At 49.4% G+C, this 6,000-nt stretch overlaps 1 protein-coding gene and 1 pseudogene across 3 annotated transcripts in view; both read left to right on the top strand.

Moving 5' to 3' along the window:
• LOC102751941 overlaps positions 1–1,546 on the top strand; it is a 24,652-nt pseudogene extending 23,106 nt beyond the window's left edge.
• The window catches only part of PKNOX2 (PBX/knotted 1 homeobox 2), a 295,550-nt gene that overhangs the window by 106,665 nt on the left and 182,885 nt on the right, over positions 1–6,000 (top strand). For 2 of the 3 annotated variants that reach the window (XM_006775070.2, XM_006775069.2), the window contains exon 2: positions 717–786. The gene's annotated coding sequence lies outside the window, so the exon portion shown is untranslated. Of the gene's footprint in view, positions 1–716; positions 787–3,586; positions 3,705–6,000 lie in introns of those variants that run through there. The other variant, XM_015571360.1, reaches the window with a different exon arrangement.

Below are 6,000 nucleotides of genomic sequence, written 5' to 3'. Positions count from 1 at the left end.
TTCCTGATGCACCTTGCGAGTGTAAATCACAGAGCAGACACCTGGTGATGTGTGCTGGGCCCTTCCTGTTCTTGTTCATGTGGCTTTACCTCAGAAAGAGAATAAAAAGCAGTCATGTTTTTGATCTTCCCAGACTTGCCTTATTATTTTCCACGCGTGTTCTTTTCCTTGCGGCCCAACTGGACTCCACACCTTTGCTTGAAAGTCCTCTCCTACACCACCCTTCCCTATTCTTGCCATCAGCAACAGGATTAGTTCTGTTGTTTGTTTGCTTGCTTTTTGCAGCTTTCCCCACATAGACTACAGATTTCCGGGGGCTGCTCAGCTCTGTCCCCTGCCTGGGGTCTCCCATCAGACAGGAGGTGTCAGTAAATAATGATTGCCTCGGCCAGCTCAGGGCTCTCCACAGCCATGAGCCTCCTTCTCTGGAATTTCTCCAGGGAAGGGTGTGGAACTCAAAGAAACTGAGGCCACAAGCAGGTAAGAGAGAGTGATCCTGTCACTTTGTCCTGGTTAGCTGTCTACAATCATAGTTTTGTACCAGGAGTGCCTTGTTCAGGAGACTTAGCCACTCAGCACTGTGGGTGGGCACAGGGCTGCCAGCCTGGCTTTGCTCCTGGGAAGACCTACTTCTGATTGTACTGTCATCCTCTTCTTGGCTCTCACTCCCAGCAGAATGGTACACGGTCTATAAAAATGTTTTCTTTCATTGACAGGTGAAGTCTGGAGCAGGACTCTGAGGCTTTCTGTCCTCCATGCCACTCATCAGAAGAGGGACTGTGAACTGTAAGTAAATTTGATCAGCGTTTTCTGTGGTGATTCAATAAGGTTATGGGTTAAAGACCAGCCTTGAACCTGATCTTTAACAGCCATGCATTGTGCACGAGAAATCAACAATGGGATAGTCAGAACATAAACTGCGGCGGACCTCTCGTTAGCTTAAGTCTGAATGTGACAAAGAACACGACATTCTATTTACTTAGACTATTGATGGTGCAGGGCATGGACATGCTGTGTGATGTGTGTCAGAGAGGGCACCTCTTGGATTTGCAATACTGACCCAGGCCCTGGCCCCTATTATCTATGGACTAAGCCTGGGGGTCAGTGATAGGAGGGCCTGGGGTGAGGTCATGGCCCGTGTTGTTACATCTGGCTATTTCTAGGGAGGGGTGAAGAAGGATAAGGAAATACCGCTGTCATTTCCCTTCCATTACACAGTAACCTTCTACCTTAGACTTGTGCTTATTGGTTCTCCCACTTGGCAAGATTCACACACCTGTAGGACCCGGCCTCAGTCCAGCCTCCTCTGTGGAGCCTCCTTTGGTAGCTCCAGCTGGATCCTTTTCTGCGATTCCGCTGCAGTCACATGCCGAGCACCCTCTGGCCGAGGCTGGGGGATCTGAGGCTCATCTGGGATTCCCTCCTCTTCGTGTCCTGTAGCCTCGTGCTGCGCCGAAGGTGTGAGCTGGGCCTGGGCTGCCCTGGCTCCCCAGTTTCTCCGCCCTGCTCTGGGGCTGCCGGGGCCGCGCTGCTGCTGCGACTTTGATAGTACATTGGCTTCCAACCAGTCCATGGAATTATAAATGATTAACCGTTATCAGCACACATCTTCACCTCTGTGTAAAAATAGATTGACTGTAATGAGTATTTGAATAAATCATAAGAATGGCCGCCCTGCGATCATCTAACATCCTGCCGATGGCTGCCCGGTGAGTGAGCAGGGCGCCGGCCCTTCGCCTAATGGTCTGCGATTCAGTGCTGGTCGCCTCTGTGATTGACGGCCACGGCTCCCAGGGCACCTCCTCTCCAGCCCGGGGTCTGGAGTGGTTGGACCCCCAGGTCCAGGGGGTGGGGAAGGGCGCCTCCCTCATCCTGTTCCAGGAAAGCCTACCTAGGAGACAGGGCTGGGGTGAGGGAGCCAGAGCAGAAAGATAATGACCTCTGTGAGAATCGATGTCTCCTCGCACCGGAGGTTGGAGGGACCTCATAAGTCAAGTCAAGTACGCGAGGAGCAAGCTGAGCATGAACCTTAATGAGAGCCAAGTATGGGGGGGAAATTGGCCTTCATGTTCTCTGCCTGTCCCTGCGGGCACCGGGCTCCTGGGCCACTCACACACAGGGACACCTCCCCGGCAAGGATTCACCCCCGGACTGCACGGAGGAACAAGGAAAAACTGGTTTCTTCAGGTCCCAGGACTCAGACATGGGAAGATTAAAATGATCTTTCAGGCGGGGGGGAGGGGGGGGATGAGGATGAGGAGAGACAGGTTCAGAGGGCCTGGGACCAGCTGAGGAGGGAAAAGCCGGAAGCTGTGGTGTCTCAGAGAGACGACCAGTGAAGGCTGTATTTGAGTGGGAAACAACAAACATTCTAATTTAATCTCAGTGGTGTTCCAGTCCGTATGGCTGTGTAAGAAACCACCCCCAAACTTAACAACTTAACAATGTTTATAATCCGTAAGGCATGAGTTCAAATAGGACCCAGTAGGGACAACTGGTGTCTATTCCATCAGGTCTGGTTTTCAGCTGGGGCAGATAAAAATCTGGGTGCTAGAAATTTTCATAGAAACAGGTTTATTTTGATAGAGATACGATGAATACAAAGGGCTGAAATAAATGAGTAATTGTTAACATAAAATAATAGAACATTTTAATAAAAATTAATATTTTTTCTTTAACATAAACTTACCAGACACTGAATAACTGCACAAATTAGTAAGCATAATGCAAGTAAACCTATTTTTCTTGTTCTCCGAAAGTGAAATAGTTCCTATTGCGCACACCAAACAAGTCAGTCCAAGACTAATGATGTGGCAGTCGGCTGCTAAAATATTTGCTGCTAGTATTAGTGGAGAGAAATGGTGCGCCTGCGCGTAAGGCGCGTAGGGAAATGAATGCAACACAATTATAGTAATCAGTCATTAGCGAATGTTGTAGTTCGTTATTAATATTGCCTAGGCTGCAAAAATATTCGTTGTGGGCTGCGAGTCTGACATGCTTGATATAAAGGCTCATAATTTGGGGGTTGAATACTAGCCCTTGCCTGAGACATTAGCCGGACCACCATCCAGGCTCATGTGCTTCTCCCTGTAGCCTGGGCTTCCTCGCAATCTGGGATTGTACATGCTTCCTGAGACTCTGGGACTAAACGAAATCCAGCATGTGACAGCCCTCGAGCCACTCCTGCACCCATAGCTACCAGCATGGTTCAGTCACTCACCCACCCAGAGAATAAATAAAAGGTGGAGCTGGGTGCTTGTTCCTCTCCATTTCACCTGCCATAGATGGTCAAGAACCTTTCCTTTAACTGTACCCTCCGTAAAAGTTCACTCATAAACTATTGATATTTTAATAATACACATTAGCATCTTGCCCTTTGACGAATGAATATTGAATGAGCAATAAAGAGGCAAGAGTAGCCAGGTATAGTGCCATGGGGAAGCTGGAATCATAAGTAGTTGTTGGGGAATGTCCCGTTCCAGGGCCCTGTGACTCACTTCTCCCCCAGTGACCCCAGGAAACAGCTCTTATAGGAACTCAGATTCCAGCCCAGCCCAGTCTGAGCAGGATTTGTCCTCCGTTTTCTCTCACTTGGCTGGAGGGAACTTGGGAGAAGAGAGAACAGGCCATCGAAGAGCTGCTAAAGGCAGGGACGGTTCACTCCTCCATGCAGTCCGTGGCGCTCCCCTCTACCTTTGCCACAGGTACAGGCTTCTCTCTCATATGCTCTCTCCTGCTCCATAAATCAAAAGTCTGCAGACAGATTGTGTGCCCTTAAGAAATCAGGCAACAAGCTTAGAAATAACTCACACTAGTCCCGCCCCTTCTCCCCTTTCTCACCAGGTCTTAATGGGCGCCTGTGCTTGGGGTGTGTGTTAAGGTTTATAAGACATCATTTCCTACCTCTTACAGCTCCTGCTCCCAGCCCTGCTGAGGTGGCCTCCAGTTTGCCAGGGCCCCCATCTGGGCTGGGGTCCTCAAGTGTGCAGGGAACAGTGACAGGGGCTCTTCGTTGGTCCGGCTTAATTGGTGTGATTTAATGGCGTTGCTGGCAGATTCAGATTTATGTGTCTTTCTGAGCTGCAAATCTGCTTTCTAAATGTAGAATTTTTGTGGAGTGGTAAAAAATAATGGCTGTTCTGTGATTCCTGCCTCCCGAGCTAGGAGATTGCAATTTACATTATGCAAATAGACATTATGCAATCAAGGCACTTTAGCAGGAATCTGGTGGCAGGGAGGCTGCTGATGAGATGCGGAGGGCTGACTTGAAGGGGCTCTGGAAGGGGAGACAAACTGGGGAGGGGGTGGGTGGGAGGAGGCAGAGAAGGTTCCTCTGGCTCAAGGAAGCAAAGTGGAGCCTTCCGGGGAGATGGACGCATCCAGGGAGCTGCCAATGCGACTCTCTCAATTAATGGCTTTGTTTAATCATACCCCCTGTCCAGAGGACTATTGTCTTACGGATAATTTCGTTTGCCTAACGAGATTTTGCTAATTAAATCTCCTTTCAGTTGGTGTGACTGTGCCTGCAGGAGAGGGGGGCTATCTGAAGTCTTTTCCATAAACCTTTCTGGAGGGGGCCTGGGAAGGAGGACCGGGAGATGGGGAAGGGAAGAGGAAGATGGAGGGAGAAACTCCTTGCTCTGAGAAGGACTAGAGAGGTGGGGAGCAGGGTTTGGAAACTGCAAGGTGGCTGCCACCACCTCCTTGCCTTTTCTTTCCTGCTTGCTGGACATCCAGACAATCATAAATCAGTGTCCAGTCTGAGGAACCCCCCCCCCTTTTCTTTTTCTGTGGCTCCATTATTCCTTCTCAAGTTCTTCCTGAATCCCAGGAGATGCTGAGGATTCCCAAGCACTGCTCCCAGTGGTGGGTGGAGGGGACCAGTGGTGATGCCGCTGGATGATACTGGAGACGGTGGGGATGTGGGAACCACTCCCCTTGCATTTGCTGTTAGCTGGCCATTTCTCCAGGGATATCTGCATGAATCAGAGAGAGAACATCTCCTCACATTCGTTTATCATCAGCCAAGGATAGCCTCCTATGGTTGGAGGAGCCCAGCACTGTGCCTACAAGAGCTGGAGCCTAATGAATGCTGTGGTGTCTGACTGTGCCTGGCCTGTGCTCCATCATCCCCACTGGTTCTTCACCATCCACAGCTCCCTGGGCCTGACTGACCTGGGGCTTTGCAGCTCCACCCTGTCTACTTGTCCAGTTTCATCTCCTGCACCCTTGTTGCTCCCTTTTTCCTGTGAGTTACAGACACTTAGACACACGGGCACCCTTCCGCCCCTGATCCCCAAATATGCCGGTTCCCAAATGCTCTGCATAGCTTCACACCTCAGGGCTTTTGAGGTGCTGTTTCCTCAGCCTAGAACAGTGATGGCGAACCTATGACACATGTGTCAGAGGTGACACGCGAACTCATTTTTTTGGTTGATTTTTCTTTGTTAAATGGCATTTAAATCTATAAAATAAATATCAAAAATATAAGTCTTTGTTTTACTATGGTTGCAAAGATCAAAAAATTTCTATATGTGACATGGCACCAGAGTTAAGTTAGGGTTTTTCAAAATGCTGACACGCCGAGCTCAAAAGGTTCACCATCACTGGCCTAGAATCTCCTCTGCCTGGATAACCGCTCCACTTGTAATACCCAGCTCACATACCTCCCGTGATCCTCCTTACAAAGCGTCCCTCTTCCTGAAATGTGGCTGCACGCCTTTGTCCCATGTTTCATCACAGGACCCAGTTGTGGTTGTCTGTCTATCCAAGTTAAGGATTGAATCTTATTCTTCTCCTAATTCCAGTGCCTAGAATCATGCTTGGCTATGACAGGCACCCTACAAGGTTGGTTGAATGAAGTGATGGATGAATAGACCAAGGAGAAGAGGGTGGATGATAGAGAGGCTCTCTTACTGGGCCCCTAAATCCCAGGAGGGATGGTGGTTGGAGATGAGGAGCTGTGTGGAGTTGATGGACGATCTTTCACCTTTACTGTCC

Source organism: Myotis davidii, unplaced genomic scaffold (genome assembly GCF_000327345.1).
Source record: "Myotis davidii unplaced genomic scaffold, ASM32734v1 scaffold148, whole genome shotgun sequence".
Taxonomy (NCBI): Eukaryota; Metazoa; Chordata; class Mammalia; order Chiroptera; family Vespertilionidae; genus Myotis; species Myotis davidii.
The sequence above is the reverse complement of the archived record's forward strand: the minus strand, read 5'-3'. Positions and strand labels throughout refer to the sequence as shown.